This window comes from Salmo salar, chromosome 06, assembly GCF_965601325.2.
Source record: "Salmo salar chromosome 06, fSalSal1, whole genome shotgun sequence".
Taxonomy (NCBI): Eukaryota; Metazoa; Chordata; class Actinopteri; order Salmoniformes; family Salmonidae; genus Salmo; species Salmo salar.
Genome location: NC_138296.1, coordinates 90010823 through 90027617, shown reverse-complemented (window position 1 = coordinate 90027617; position 16795 = coordinate 90010823). Strand labels below are relative to the sequence as shown.

General features: G+C 42.8%; 1 non-coding gene across 1 annotated transcript; it reads right to left on the bottom strand.

Annotated features, from left to right (window-relative positions):
• Positions 1 to 228: 228 nt before the first annotated feature.
• trnaa-ugc (transfer RNA alanine (anticodon UGC)) lies at positions 229 to 304 on the bottom strand. The gene has a single exon. It is a non-coding gene; the product is annotated as a tRNA-Ala (tRNA).
• Between the last annotated feature and the right edge of the window lie 16491 nt (positions 305 to 16795).

Below are 16795 nucleotides of genomic sequence, written 5' to 3'. Positions count from 1 at the left end.
CCATAATTCGAGAGCAGTGGTAGAAAAAGAACCCAATTATCATACTTGAGTAATAGTAAAGATACCTTAATAGAAAATGACTCAATTAAAAGTGAAAGTCGCCCAGTACAATCCTACTTGAGTACATTTACATTTACATTTTTGTCATTTAGCAGACGCTCTTATCCAGAGCGACTTACAGTAGTGAAGGCATACATTTCATATGTTTTTTTTTCTTTTTTTCCATACTGGTCCCCCGTGGGAATCGAACCCACAACCCTGGCGTTGCAAACACCATGCTCTACCAACTGAGCCACACGGGACCCAAAAGTAAAAGTCTAAAAGTATTTCGTTTTACATATACTTAAGTGTCAAAAGTCAATATAATTGCTAAAATATACTTAAGTATCAAAAGTAGAAGTAAAAGTATAAATAATTTTAAATTCTTATATTAAACCAGACGGCACAATTTTATATTTTTTTATTTGTATTTAGCCAAGGGCACGTCCAACACTCAGACATAATTTACAAAGGAAGCATGTGTTTACTGAGTCCACCAGATCGGAGACAGAGGGATGACCAGGGATGTTCTCTGTTTACTAAGTCCACCAGTTCAGGGTAGAGGGATGACCAGGGATATTCTCTGTTTAGTGAGTCCTCCAGATCAGAGCCAGTAGGGATGACCAGGGATGTTCTTTGTTTAGTGAGTCCTCCAGATCAGAGGCAGTAGTGATGACCAGGGATGTTCTCTGTTTAGTGAGTCCACCAGATCAGAGCCAGTAGGGATGACCAGGATGTTCTGTGTTTAGTGAGTCCTCCAGATCAGAGGCAGTAGTGATGACCAGGGATGTTCTCTGTTTAGTGAGTCCACCAGATCAGAGCCAGTAGGGATGACCAGGGATGTTCTCTGTTTAGTGAGTCCTCCAGATCAGAGGCAGTAGTGATGACCAGGGATGTTCTCTGTTTAGTGAGTCCACCAGATCAGAGGCAGTAGGGATGACCAGGGATGTTCTCTGTTTAGTGAGTCCACCAGATCAGAGCCAGTAGGGATGACCAGGGATGTTCTCTGTTTAGTGAGTCTACCAGATCAGAGCCAGTAGGGATGACCAGGGATGTTCTTTGTTTAGTGAGGCTGTAGGGATGACCAGGGATGTTCTCTTGATAAGTGTGTGAATTAGACCATTTTCCTGTCCTGCTAAGCGTTCAAAATGTAATGAGTACTTTTGGGTGTCAGGGAAAATGTATGGAATAAAAAGTACATTATTTTCTTTAGGAATGTAGAAGTAAAAGTAGTCAACAAATATAAATAGTAAAGTACAGATACCACAAAGACTACTTAAGTAGTACTTTCAAGTATTTTTACTGAAGTACTTTACACAACTGTTACATAGTTAGTATTGTTAATACCTGTTTAAGAAAAACATCCAATCAAAACAATTTATGTTTCATAGTCATTTGGAAATAGACAGATCAATACCATCAATCCAACTATAAATGTAATGGCATTACGGGATGTTTTGATTAGGGAGCATGATGGCTTCTGGCTAAACACCCAAGCTTCATGAAGGTGATAGGAGCTCAACTCTATTTTATCCAGAAACCTCATTACAGAACAAAACTGCTTGAATTGGTCTGTAGAGATGTAAAAAAAAGGCCTGATTGATAAAGTTGCAGCTTTTGTTTTGAAACAGCTAAGCTGCTCACAGCACCATGCAGACTGTGTTGTCGGGGTGTAACTAAGGTGTGGCAACCTCAGTCTGCTAGTAACACAGTGTTCACATCAGTCCCATTTAGAGCCAGGAGTGAGCGTTACATCTCGTTACAACCGACAGAACAGTAGGTCGTCCCCATTAGCTGCACCTCCTAATTAAATGTTTCATTTTAGACTTTGAGGAAAGGAAATCTTGTAAAACCACATTTTTGTTTGGGTTTGTTAGTTCCGGAGTTCCACCCTTTTCTTCTCTCCTTCCATATCTTCATCTACCCGTCTCCCTCCCCCACCCCTCTCTCTTCTTCCTCTCTCATTTTTCCACTCCCCAGGCAACCCCACCTCCAAGCCCAGTCAGACTTAAGATCACTTTATTGGTCAATTGCACACAAGGTCCCACCAAAATGTGACTTTCCATTTTAACCCAACCCCTCTGAACAACACACACATACAATACCATACATACAGGTTTTGAAGAGGTTTTGAAGAGGTTTTGCCACACTGGGTTCCCTGGGAGCTGTTATAGTGGGGGGTTAAGTGCCTTGCTCAAGGGCACAATGTCAGGCAATGGCATCTGGGATTTGTTACCAGCAACCCTTCGGTTGCCAGCTCACTTCCCGCCAGATTGTTCCTGTCGGACCGGGGATTTGAACTGGCAACCCTCCAGATGCTGGTTCGCCTCTGTAACTGCTAGGCTACCTACCGCCCCCAGACACTACTTCCCTGGCTATGTGATCCCCTTGTTAAACCATAGCTAGTCACCGCCAATCTGGCACACAGCGACTTAACTGTTTCTCACATAAAATCATACACATTAGCCAGAGCCTATAAAAGAAACAAACTGTGAGGCATGTTAACTAAGGTTTTAGTGTGAATTTGCCATGTTGTTACTGTACATACTCTTCCAGTTAAATTGTTAAATATTGCAACACATAACATATTCTGTAGGCTTAATGTAGGTGTAATTGTGTGCTGTGTGTGTTCTGTTACATGAGTATTGATTCAAGATTTATGTGTGTTTGTCTCCCCCAGCTGGCTATTTTCTATAGGCAGGTTTTTTCCTTTTGTGACCTTGACCTTACCTGTCATGGGACCTCAGTAAACAGGAAGTTTCTTACATTTCTTTAATAGAAGAAGATCAATGCAGCGATAAGACATGATCGTAATTGGATAATCACAAAATTGGAGAGAAACTTTATATATATATATATATATATATATATATATATATATATATATATATATATATATATATATATATATATATATAAGATCAATGGCTGCAGTCCAAACGCAAAGTAGACAGCCCTCAGCACTAAACCCTCAGCCCTTGAATGACATTTTACATCGTCAAATTTGAGTGTACCTTAAATGTCCCTTGGCCAAGCGAGGGAGAGTGATGATCTGAGGGGCAACGTCCTTGAAGGAAATGTTGAAGTTGAGCTTAAAAACAACCAACCTAAAACTATTAATGTACCTAGCAAGCTAACGTAGATAGCGCTCCTGTCAGGTAGTTACCCATAGCTGGCTAGCTAGTTTTATAGTTTGGTCATTTATTTCAAAACATTTCAGAATTCCCCAAAAATGTGTTTATGAAGATAGCTACGTTATGTAGGCTCCTCACTACGAGACTAGGCCAATTTGAGCGTCATTCCCATTTGCCAACACTAAAATCAATGTCATCTATGTATTTGTTTTTGTAAACAAGTGTCATAATTTGGTCTAACATGCCGAAAATGCAGCCGTATTTATTAAATTTGACACTTTGCGGCCCCCGGAGTTTGACACATGACTACAGTTTGCATTGAATTGTGGATCATATCAACCCCACAAGTGATCAAAGTTCTTCACTTGCTCCCTCGAACTAAATCGATGGCTGAGGAGGCAATGTTAGTGAATTGGACCTCCAGTTAAGATGGCAATATAAACTGCATCGGGTTTCGATGGGGATTCCCTCGAGTAAAAGTGGCTAGCACTAGGGCTGAGGGAGTTAAATTAACGTGTTTTGACTGCAACCTTTGTTTGATTCTGCGTACAGCACGTTTGTAATCTCCATCCTTCCGCAAACGTCTTATGCCTTTCATAGCGTGGTTGGTGTGTAACACATTCTCTATAATTATCCGATGGTTAATTTGGTGAATTTTGTATATAGTTTCTTCTTTGTTAGGTTTGACAAATTATGAAACGGGTCAATGTTAGCGCACCCTCCGTAGTAGGGTCACCAGGACAGAAACAAAGCACATTGTGGCCTACTTTGGGTTGTGTTCTGTAATATTGTCAGGTGTCTGGGGGGGGGGGGGTTCAACATTGCAAAACATCTCTGAGTCTGTGTCCTAACTGGCAAACTATTCCCTACATAGTGTACCCATACGGCTCTAGTGAAAAGTAGTGCACTATATAGGGAATAGGTTGCCATTTGAGCTGCACACTCTGAGAATCTGTGAGCATTGTTCTTTGTGAACACCATGTTCTGGTTCTACTCAGTTCTGGTCATCTCGCTCATTAATAACCCCTGTGAAACTTGGAAGCCTTTCTGGAATTTGGAACACAGAAGGGTTCTGTCTGTAGTAGGAGAAATAAGAAACAGAGCTCCTCTGGATGGCTGGTATGTTCTCTGATGTTTCAACACCTTCATCACCTCTATTGCTATGTGGCTCTCAGAGAGGCCTGTGGTCGTCAGAGAGGCCTGTGGCCGTCAGAGAGGCCTGTGGCCATCAGAGAGTCCTGTCTTGGCCAAGGTTGACAGGAACATACATCGGCCATACATGTAGCCAACCGGGCACACGTGTGTGCATGTATATTGTGTGTGTGTGTGTGATTGGCTTCAAAGCCCCAGTACCTGGCCTCTCTCTATGGACAGAGAAACAGACTCTCTGCCATAGCCCACAAGACGCGCTCCTTTCATTCCTTCTGTTTATACAGTAGTGTCTCAAAACAGTTTGAAAAAAATAAATTCCTACTGCTGTTGCTTTCATTTGACCATTAATGCATCTGCCTGTTAGTGACCTGTACCCTTTTAAAAGGGAACGTTGACGAAAACACGTGTAGCACTGTCAATGTCAATAGAGCGTCATGTGGTATTGTTTACTGTTTGTTTTGGACTTGGTCCTCTACACTGTTGTCCATCCACAGCTAGGCATTAACCTCCACAGATGAAAACATTTCAGGGAGAGCCATGGAGGAAAAAACAGTACAACACTTCTAATGAAATAACTGTAGAATGAAGGTGTGTGATCCTGCAACCACAAGTTGAGTGCATGCCGAGTGGTACATTACGATGCTAGCTAGATCTACTCTGGGTTTTCTATAGCTAGCCAGCTTCAGTTAGCTTCACATTCCAGGTCAGGCTTCATCCGTAGTACGACGGTGGATATTGCTCATCCATCTGTCGCTAACTGTTTAGCACCTATTTTTCCACTCCTATCAATAACATAATTGTTTAAAGTCATACTGTACAAAGCGACATCTTGCCTATGCCACTCGACCATCGCTCATCCATATATTTATATGTACATATTTTCATTCACCCCTTTTAGATTTGTATATATTAGGTAGTTGTTGGGGAATTGTTAGATTACTTGTTAGATATTACTGCACTGTCAGAACTAGAAGCACAAGCATTTCGCTACACTCGCATTAACATCTGCTAACCATGTGTATGTGACCAATAAAATGTGATTTTATTTGAAAAATGTACTGTGTGTGGAGTTTCAAATGCATCCTGTCATTACTAAATGTGTTATGTGATAGGTATTTTAATATATATTAGCTCTAAATTTAGCTCTAAATTTAACCTGCCCTGGAGCAGGTTAGTTCTGAAGGATTTGTTGAAATTGACCTGGCTAAAAGGTGAGTCACATTTGTGTGACCAGTTATTCCGAGTTGAACTCATATCATAGTTGACCAAAGTTATCTCGCTAACTCCTTAAACCTGTTTTGTAGTATAGGGGCTCTGGTGTTCCTGAGTCACACCAGTCTTGTAGTGGACACATCAACCACAGAGAACAGAACACTGTTCAGGGTTTATCAAAAGGTGCTTGTTCTGTGGGCTGGTATAGAAAGAGCAGAGTAAAGTCAAAGTTTTCACTGTGTACTTTTATGTTTTTTTTTTTTATTGTCAAGTCCAATTCTAATCTAAATGTGGATTTGGTTTGGATTAAATGCTGAAGCTTTTCCAGAAGCTTTATACAGTGTGTTTGTGTGTTTGGCTTAACTCAGTTCACATGAGGTTTGTTTTAGTTGGTTTTTACCCCATAGAGGTGACCTGAGTAGAACTGATGGTTGACTTGTCCAGATTCTCCTTAGCAGGCTACAACTTGGACCATAACATTGTAACTGATGTTTGAGCAGAGGGGGGTGAAGGGGAAAAAACTGCTACCCCACACTCACTGGTGCAGAGGGGTGTGGAGTGGAACAAACTGTTTCCCATGTGAAACGGCTTCTCTCTTAGACGTGCAAAAAAGCCTTTAGTCTTAAATGGTGAGGTATGACGATTTACAGCTGGAAAAGCTGAGCACAGGTTAGCAGTCCTGTCACTGCATAGCTTCAGTGTTAAATGGCTCCAGTGTAACCGTCCAGACCAGAGGGCCTACCAGACTACGCACATGGTTCGAGGAGTTAGCGAGGTAACTTTGGCTCAACTCTGAGTTCAACTTGGGATAAACGATACCACGAAAGTGTCTCATCTTTTAGCCAGGTCACGTTTTTATGGCAACGAATGCTTCAGAACTAACATGATCCAGAGGAAGGCTTAACTCAGGCTTAACTCAGGGCTTAACTCAGGGCTTAACTCAGGGCTTAACTCAGGGCTTAACTCAGGGCTTAACTCATGTGCTAACTCAGGTGCTAACTCAGGGCTAACTCAGGGCTTACCTCAGGGCTTAACTCAGGGCTTAACTCAGGGCTTAACTCAGGGCTTAACTCAGGGCTAACTCAGGCTTAACCCAGGGCTAATTTAGGCTTAACTCAGGGCTTAACTCAGGCTTAACTCAGGGCTAACTCAGGCTTAACTCAGGGCTAACACAGGCTTAACTCAGGGCTAACACAGGCTTAACACAGGCTTAACTCAGGGCTTAACTCAGGGCTTAACTCAGGGCTTAACTCAGGGCTTAACTCAGGGCTTAACTCAGGGCTTAACTCAGGGCTAACTCAGGGCTAACTCAGGCTTAAAAAATTGTCATGTTGATAAGCAAACCAAAGATGACATGAACAATACGTGAATAAAAGAAAGACTGCACTTCTGTTGAGTGTGAAAAACCCAGCAGCGTTGCAGTTCTTCACACAAACTGGTGCTCCTGACACATACTAGCATACCCCCTGTTCAAAGGAACTTAAAACTTTTGTTTTTCCCATTCACCCTCTGAATGGCACACCTACACAATCCAAAATCCTTCTATAACCTGTCGCCTCCCCTACATCTACACCGATTGAAATGGATTTAACAAGTGACGCCAATTTTGTAATGAAAAAAATATATATAATAATTGAACCTTTATTTAACTAGGCAAGTCAGTTAAGAATAAATTCTTATTTACAATGACGGTCTACCCTACGGTCAATAAGGGATCATAGCTTTCATTCACCTGGTCGGTCTATGTCATGGAAAGAGCAGCTGTTCATAATGTTTTGTACATAATGTTTTTCACTGTAATAGTAGGCCCCATATTTCACTGTAATAGTGGGTCCCACTAGATGACTGATGGCGCTGGAGGAAAAAGCGACCGTTTTATGGGCTCCTGACCAATTGGGATATTTAGTGTCTTTTTTTGTGTTGATCGTGCAATCAACGGAGAAATATGGCACCGGAGAAGAAGGCTGACGTTTTTACGTGTCCCCAACTGATCGTTTTTTTGTTTGTTTATTTGCGTTATTTGTAACTTATTTTTTTAACTTATTTTGTACATAATGTTGCCGCTACTGTCTCTTATGACCAAAATTAACTTCTGGCCATCAGGAATGCAATTACTCACCACGGCCCTGCAGAATCCTTTTTTTCCTTTAACGAGTCTGACGAGCACAGGTTAGCAGTCCTGTCACTGCATAGCTTCAGTGTTAAACGGCTCCAGTGTAACCCTCCAGTATGCCCGACACGAATGATATACTGCTTTCTTGGGAAAAGGCCCAGATACCCGTCATTTGTGTGAAGAGGAGGCGGAGAAAAAGGGGCCAGAGGGAGGGCTGCCTTCTGAGAACTCGTAGGCGATTGAATAAACCCCCACTTTCTTACATTCTGCTAGCAAACGTGCAATCTTTGGAGAATAAAATAGATGACCTACGCAGAAGATTAAACTACCAACGGGACATTCAAAACTGTAATGGAGTCGTGGCTGAACGACGACACTAACAACATACAGCTGGCTGGTTATCTTCTCTAGGGCCCGTGGGACGATTTCGTCCCACCTACGTAACAGCCAGTGGAATCCCGTGGCGTGTTATTCAAATACCTTAGAAATGCTATAACTTCAATTTCTCAAACATATGACTATTTTACACCATTTTAAAGACAAGACTCTCGTTAATCTAACCACACTGTCCGATTTCAAAAAGGCTTTACAACGAAAGCAAAACATTAGATTATGTCAGCAGAGTACCCAGCCAGAAATAATCAGACACCCATTTTTCAACCTAGCATATAATGTCACATAAACCCAAACCACAGCTAAATGCAGCACTAACCTTTGATGATCTTCATCAGATGACAATCTTAGGACATTATGTTATACAATACATCCATGTTTTGTTCAATCAAGTTCATATTTATATCAAAAACCAGCTTTTTACATTAGCATGTGACGTTCAGAACTAGCATACCCCCAGGCAAACTTCCGGTGAATTTACTAAATTACTCACGATAAACGTTCACAAAAAACATAACAATTATTTTAAGAATTATAGATACAGAACTCCTCTATGCACTCGCTATGTCCGATTTTAAAATAGCTTTTCGGGGAAAGCACATTTTGCAATATTCTGAGTAGATAGCCCGGCATCACAGGGCTAGCTATTTAGACACCCACCAAGTTTAGCCCTCACCAAAGTCAGATTTACTATAAGAAAAATGTTATTACCTTTGCTGTTCTTCGTCAGAATTCACTCCCAGGACTTCTACTTCAATAAAAAATGTTGGTTTGGTTCAAAATAATCCATAGTTATGTTCAAATATCCTCTGTTTTGTTCGTGCGTTCAAGACACTATCCGAATTGTAAAGAAGGGTGACGCGCACGACGCATTTCGTGACAAAAAAATTCTAAATATTCCATTACCGTACTTCGAAGCATGTCAACCGCTGTTTAAAATCAATTTTTATGCCATTTTTCTCGTAAAAAGCGATAATATTCCGACCGGGAAAGCGTGTTTACGTTCAAAGAGAGAGAAAATAAAAACATGGGATCCCCTCGTGCACGAGCCTCAGTCTGATGGTCCTCTGATCGACCACTTACCCAAGGCGATAATGTTTTTCAGTCAGGGGCTGGAATTACATCATTCAGCTTTTTCCCGGGTTCTGAGAGCCTATGGGAGCCGTAGGAAGTGTCACGTTACAGCAAAGATCCTCAGTTTTCAATAAACAGAGCCAAGAAGCTCAAGGAATGGTCTGAGAGGGCACTTCCTGTACAGAATCTTCTCAGGTTTTTGCCTGCCATATGAGTTCTGTTATACTCACAGACACCATTCAAACAGTTTTAGAAACTTTAGGGTGTTTTCTATCCAAATGCATATTCTATATGCATATTCTAGTTCTGGGCAGTAGTAATAACCAGATTAAATCGGGTACGTTTTTTATCCGGCCGTGTAAATACTGCCCCCTAGCCCTAACAGGTTATACGCTATATCGGCAGGATAGAACAGTGGCGTCTAGTAAGACCAGGGGCGGCGGACTATGCATTTTGTATGGCTCGCCTGAGGTAGAGTATCTCATGATAAGCTGTAGACTACACTATCTACCTAGAGAGTTTTCTTCTGTATTTTTCGTAGCTGTTTACATACCACCACAGACTGAGGCTGCCACTAAGACAACTTTGAATGAGCTGTATTCCGCCATAAGCAAACAAGAAAAACACTCACCCAGAGGATACTCCTAGTAGCCGGGGACTTTAATGCAGGGAAACTTAAATCCATTTTACCAAATTTCTATCAGCATGTTAAATGTGTAACCAGAGGGAAAAAAAACTCTGGACCACCTTTACTCCACACACAGAGACACATACAAAGTTATCCCTCGCCCTCAATTTGGCAAATCTGAGCAAAATTCTATCCTCCTGATTCCTGCAAAAATTAAAGCAGGAAGCACCAGTGACTAGATCAATAAAAAAGTGGTCAGATGAAGCAGATGCTAAGCTACAGGACTGTTTTGCTAGCACAGACTGGAATATGTTCTGGGATTCCTCCGATGGTATTTAGGAGTACACCACATCAGTCATTGGCTTCATCAATAAGTGCATCGATGACGTCATCCCCACAGTGACCGTACGTACATACCCCAACCAGAAGCCATGGATTACAGGCAACATCCGTACTGAGCTAAAGGCTAGTGCTACTGCTTTCAAGGAGTGGGACTCTAACCCGGAAGCTTATAAGAAATCCCTCCGACGAGAAATCTATACCCTCCGACAAACCATCAAACAGGCAAAGTGTCAATACAGGACTAAGATCGAATCATACTACACCGGCTCTGATGCTCGTCAGATATAGCAGAGCTTGCAAACTATTACAGATTACAAAAGGAAGCACAGCCGAGAGCTGCCCATTGACACAAGCTTACCAGATGAGCTAAACTACTTCTATGCTCGCTTTGGGGCAAATAACACTGAAACATGCATGAGAGCACCAGCTGTTTTGGAAGACTGTCTGATCACGCTCTCCGTAGCCGATGTGAGTAAGACCTTTAAACAGGTCAACATTCACAAGGCCGCAGGGCCAGATGGATTACCAGGATGTGTTATGCGAGCATGCGCTGACCAACTGGCAAGTGTCTTCACTGACATTTTCATCCTGTAATACCAACATGTTTTAAGCAGACCACCATAGTGCCTGTGCCCAAGAACACTAAGGTAACCTGCCTAGATGACTACCGACCCATAGCACTCAGGTCTATAGCCATGAAGTACTTTGAAAGGCTGGTCATGGCTCACATCAACACCATTATCCTAGAAAACCTAGACCCACTCCAATTCGCATACCGTCCCAACAGATCCACAGATGATGGAATCTCTATCGCACTCCACACTGCCCTTTCCCACCTGGACAAAAGAAACACCAATGTGAGAATGCTATTCAATGACTACAGCTCAGCATTCAACACCATAGTGCCCTCAAAGCTCTTCAATAAGCTAAGGACCCTGGAACTAAACACCTCCCTCTGCAACTGGATCCTGGACTTCCTGACGGGCCACCCCCAGGTGGTAAGGGTAGGTAACAACACATCTGCCACGCTGATCCTCAACACAGCCCCTCAGGGGTGTGTGCTCAGTCCCCTCCTGTACTCCCTCTTCACTCATGACTGCAAGGCCAGGCACGACTCCAACACCATCATTAAGTTTGCCGACGACAAAACACTGGTAGGCTGATCACCGACAACGAGATAGCCAATAGGGAGGAGGCCTGGCCGTGGGGTGCTTGGATAACAACCTCTCCCTCAACGTGATCAAGACAAAAAAGATGATTGTGGACTACAGGAAAAAGAGGACCGAGCACACCCCCATTCTCATCGACAGGCTGCAGTGGAGCAGGTTGAGAGCTTCAAGTTCCTTGGTGTCCACATCACCAACAAACTAACATGGTCCAAGCACACCAAGACAGCCATGAAGAGGGCACGACAAAGCCTATTCCCCCTCAGGAGACTGAAAAGATTTGGCATGGGTCCTCAGATCCTCAAAATGTTCTACAGCTGCACCATCGAGAGCATCCTGACTGGTTGCATCACTGCCTGGTATGGCAACTGCTTGGTCTCCAACCGCAAGGCTCTACAAAGGGTAGCGTATGGCCCAGTACATCACTGGGGCCAAGATTCCTGCCATCCAGGACTTCTATACCAGACGGTGTCAGAGGAAGGCACAAAAAATTGTCAAAGACTTCCTTTCTCAGAACAAGACCAGACTGACGAGTTTCAGAAGAAGGCTCTTAGTTTCTGGCCATTTTGAGTCTGTAATCGAACCCACAAATGCTGATGCTCCAGATACTCAACTAGTCTAAAGAAGGCCTGTTTTATTGCTCCTTTAATCAGAACAGCAGTTTCCAGCTGTGCTAACATAATTGAAAAGGGGTTTTCTAATGATCAATTAGCCTTTTAAAATTATAAACTTGAATTAGCTAACACAACGTGTCATTGGAACACAGGGGTGGTGGTTGCTGATAATGCGCCTCTGTACGCCTATGTAGATATTCCATATAAAATCAGCCATTTCCAGCTACAATAGTCATTTACAACATTATTTTATTTAATTTTTTAATTTTACCTTTATTTAACCAGGTAGGCCAGTTGAGAACAAGTTCTCATTTACAACTGCGACCTGGCCAAGATAAAGCAAAGCAGTGCGACAAGAACAACAACACAGAGTTACACATAAACAAACGTACAGTCAATAACACAATAGAAACATCTATGTACAGTGTGTGCCCATGTAGAAGAGTAGGGAGGTAAGGCAATAAATAGGCCATAGAGGCGAAATCATTACAATTTAACACTGGAGTGATAGATGTGCAGATGATGATGTGCAAGTAGAGATACTGGGGTGCAAAAGAGCAAGAAGATAAGTAAACAATGTCTACACTGTATTTCTGATCAATTTGATGTTATTGTAATAGACAAAAAAATGTGCTTTTCTTTCAAAAACAAAGCCATTTCTAAGTGACCCCAAACTTTTGAATGGTAGTGTATAATATAAATTATAGTGTCTGCACACATTTTTTTTATATGGATGCATAGTAGAAAGCGGTTTGCTGTGCTCAAACTCTTTCAGCATTTCTACAGCGGAGACCAAGTGTGTCACAATAGGAATCTAGCAGTAGTAGTAGAAGAACACGTTCCAAAACCAGGCAGAAAAAACAACTGCTTCTGGCGTGAGATGGGAGTTTGTTGAGCGCGGAGGCCAAAACCGGTCGTTAAAAAGCCATTAATATAACTTAGCACACAGCACCAAACTGGTCCATCCTCCTGATTTTATTACTCCAAACACAAACATTTGTGTTTCAAGCCCTTTAAACGTCCCAGATGTTATCGTCAGCAACTCCATATTCCAGCATCCTCTCTGTGTCTTTTTCTGCAGTCCTCTGCAGGGGGTTGGTAGAGGGGAGAGGTGAAGGCTGAACCTCTCGTACCTCTCACCAGGAGAGAGAGAGAGAGGGAGAGAGAGAGAGAGAGAGAGAGAGAGAGAGAGAGAGAGAGAGAGAGAGAGAGAGAGAGAGAGAGAGAGAGAGAGAGAGAGAGGTTAGATGGCATGGAGTAGGAAATGGATGCGTCTGTAAACAGCTCCAGTAGTCATAACAAATTCTACCATAGGTTTCTATTGTTAAAGAATGTGTTATCGATAAATAAATAATAAAGTGCATTATAATGGATTTAATACAATTAGCTCAACTCAAAATAACACATTCCTGCCATCTCCTTACAATAGAGTGACTAGGATAAGAGCTGTTTTTATATTTCAACCCACTGAGCTGGTGCTACTAAAGACTTCAACCCCACTGAGCTGGTGCTACTAAAGACTTCAACCCACTGAGCTGGTGCTACTAAAGACTTCAACCCCACTGAGCTGGTGCTACTAAAGACTTCAACCCACTGAGCTGGTGCTACTAAAGACTTCAACCCACTGAGCTGGTGCTACTAAAGACTTCAACCCACTGAGCTGGTGCTACTAAAGACTTCAACCCACTGAGCTGGTGCTACTAAAGACTTCAACCCACTGAGCTGGTGCTACTAAAGACTTCAACCCACTGAGCTGGTGCTACTAAAGACTTCAACCCACTGAGCTGGTGCTACTAAAGACTTCAACCCACTGAGCTGGTGCTACTAAAGACTTCAACCCACTGAGCTGGTGCTACTAAAGACTTCAACCCCACTGAGCTGGTGCTACTAAAGACTTCAACCCACTGAGCTGGTGCTACTAAAGACTACAACCCCACTGAGCTGGTGCTACTAAAGACTTCAACCCACTGAGCTGGTGCTACTAAAGACTTCAACCCCACTGAGCTGGTGCTACTAAAGACTTCAACCCACTGAGCTGGTGCTACTAAAGACTTCAACCCACTGAGCTGGTGCTACTAAAGACTTCAACCCCACTGAGCTGGTGCTACTAAAGACTTCAACCCACTGAGCTGGTGCTACTAAAGACTTCAACCCACTGAGCTGGTGCTACTAAAGACTTCAACCCACTGAGCTGGTGTTACTATAGACTAACAGTACCATAGGATGTCCCTCTCTCGGTCACTCAGATCAGATTCTCTCAAATCTGTATAGCCCCATCTTAAATCGATTAAATCAAAATGTGAACAGTATGAAAATATCCAGATTTATCTCAATGTTTATGACCATTCAGAGCAAAGAGACTGTGGGCTACAGAGAGAGCTGAAGGCCTGTACACTTGGCTCTGAGAACCATAGTCTACCTCTCCACAACACTCACTCCCGGTGGTGGCCTGACCTCATGGTCACAGAGGAAACACAGCAACAACAAACATAATATGGTTTATTTCTACAGTTCCATTACAGTAATAGTTTAGGGGGAATCACCAGGGTTGCCACTTAGCGGTTGGTCATGATGCAGCTTTTCTTAGAAACAAAGTTTTTTTTCCATAATGTTCTCTCTCTCTCTCTCTCTCTCTCTCTCTCTCTCTCTCTCTCTCTCTCTCTCTCTCTCTCTCTCTCTCTCTCTCTCTCTCTCTCTCTCTCTCTCTCTCTCTCTCCTCTCTCTCTCTCTCTCTCTCTCTCTCTCTCTCTCTCTCTCTCCCTCTCTCTCTCTCTCTCTCCCTCTCTCTCTCACATCACCCTGTCTCTCTCCAGCTCTCATCCGGTTGCAGTGGTATTTTCAAAATAGCAGCTCTAAGCTGAGCGCTCTGCCCAAAACCAGCAGTCAACCAGCATATCTCACCCCTTGTTGGACAGATGTGCCCCCTGGCAGGCTCTGGCTTTTAAAAAGATGGTGGCCTATTCCCTTTGCAGTATGTATGGTTTACCCAGCCATTGGAGACCAGATCAGGCTTTAGGTATGTTCTGGAGAGGACAGGTTTGTGAACGAGGGATAGAGGAAGAGGAGAGGTTAGTTTAGGAAGCACAGCTGGTTAAGGCCCTACCTGGATCATTATTTGAAGCTTATCTTTCAAACCATTTCCTTGTGGCGTCTTAAAAATGATTTAATTGATTCTATAATTGAATTATTGGTAAGGTTATATTAAATCTTTAGGAGGGATGTCTGAAGTCAAAAGCAGGATCATATCCTTAGTGGGAATCAAATATTTTCATTAAAACAACATTATCTGATTATAAACAAACAGGGGGCTCTGCAAGCTGCTGATGTGGCTTTATAGGGGTTCCCTCCATAACTCACATGTACATCCTCCATCCACCCGTACCTCACACAGCTATCCTAGACCCATATGACCACAGCTATCCCAGACCCATATGACCACAGCTATCCTAGACCCATATGACCACAGCTATCCCAGACCCATATGACAACAGCTATCCTAGACCCATATGACAACAGCTATCCCAGACCCATATGACCACAGCTATCCTAGACCCATATAACCACAGCTATCCTAGACCCATATGACCACAGCTATCCTAGACCCATATGACCACAGCTATCCCAGACCCATATGACCACAGCTATCCCAGACCCATATGACCACAGCTATCCTAGACCCATATAACCACAGCTATCCTAGACCCATATGACCACAGCTATCCTAGACCCATATGACCACAGCTATCCCAGACCCATATGACCACAGCTATCCTAGACCCATATAACCACAGCTATCCTAGACCCATATGACCACAGCTATCCTAGACCCATATAACCACAGCTATCCTAGACCCATATGACCACAGCTATCCTAGACCCCATATATCCACAGTTATCCTAGACCCAATATGACCACAGCTATCCTAGACCCATATAACCACAGCAACAGTAACAGTGGCAGAAACATCAGTCACAGTAACAGTGGTAGAACCATCAGTCACAGTAACAGTGGTAGAAACATCAGTCACAGTAACAGTGGTAGAAACATCAGTCACAGTAACAGTGGTAGAACCATCAGTCACAGTAACAGTGGTAGAACCATCAGTCACAGTAACAGTGGTAGAACCATCAGTCACAGTAACAGTGGTAGAAACATCAGTCACAGTAACAGTGGTAGAAACATCAGTCACAGTAACAGTGGTAGAAACATCAGTCACAGTAACAGTGGTAGAAACATCAATCACAGTAACAGTGGTAGAAACATCAGTCACAGTAACAGTGGTAGAAACATCAGTCACAGTAACAGTGGCAGAAACATCAGTCACAGTAACAGTGGTAGAAACATCAGTCACAGTAACAGTGGTAGAAACATCAGTCACAGTAACAGTGGTAGAAACATCAGTCACAGTAACAGTGGTAGAAACATCAATTACAGTAACAGTGATAGAAACATCAATCTCAGTAACAGTGGTAGAAACATCAGTCACAGTAACAGTGGCAGAAACATCAGTCACAGTAACAGTGGTAGAAACATCAATCACAGTAACAGTGGCAGAAACATCAGTCACAGTAACAGTGGCAGAAACATCAGTCACAGTAACAGTGGTAGAAACATCAGTCACAGTAACAGTGGTAGAACCATCAGTCACAGTAACAGTGGCAGAAACATCAATCACAGTAACAGTGGTAGAAACAGCAGTCACAGTAACAGTGGCAGAAACATCAATCACAGTAACAGTGGTAGAAACAGCAGGTACAGTAAGAGTGGTAGAAAAGTCAATCACAGTAACAGTGGCAGAAACATCGGTCACAGTAACAGTGGTAGAAACATCAATCACAGAAACATCAATCACAGTAACAGTGGTAGAAACATCAATCACAGTAACAGTGGTAGAAACATCAGTCACAGTAACAGTGGCAGAAACATC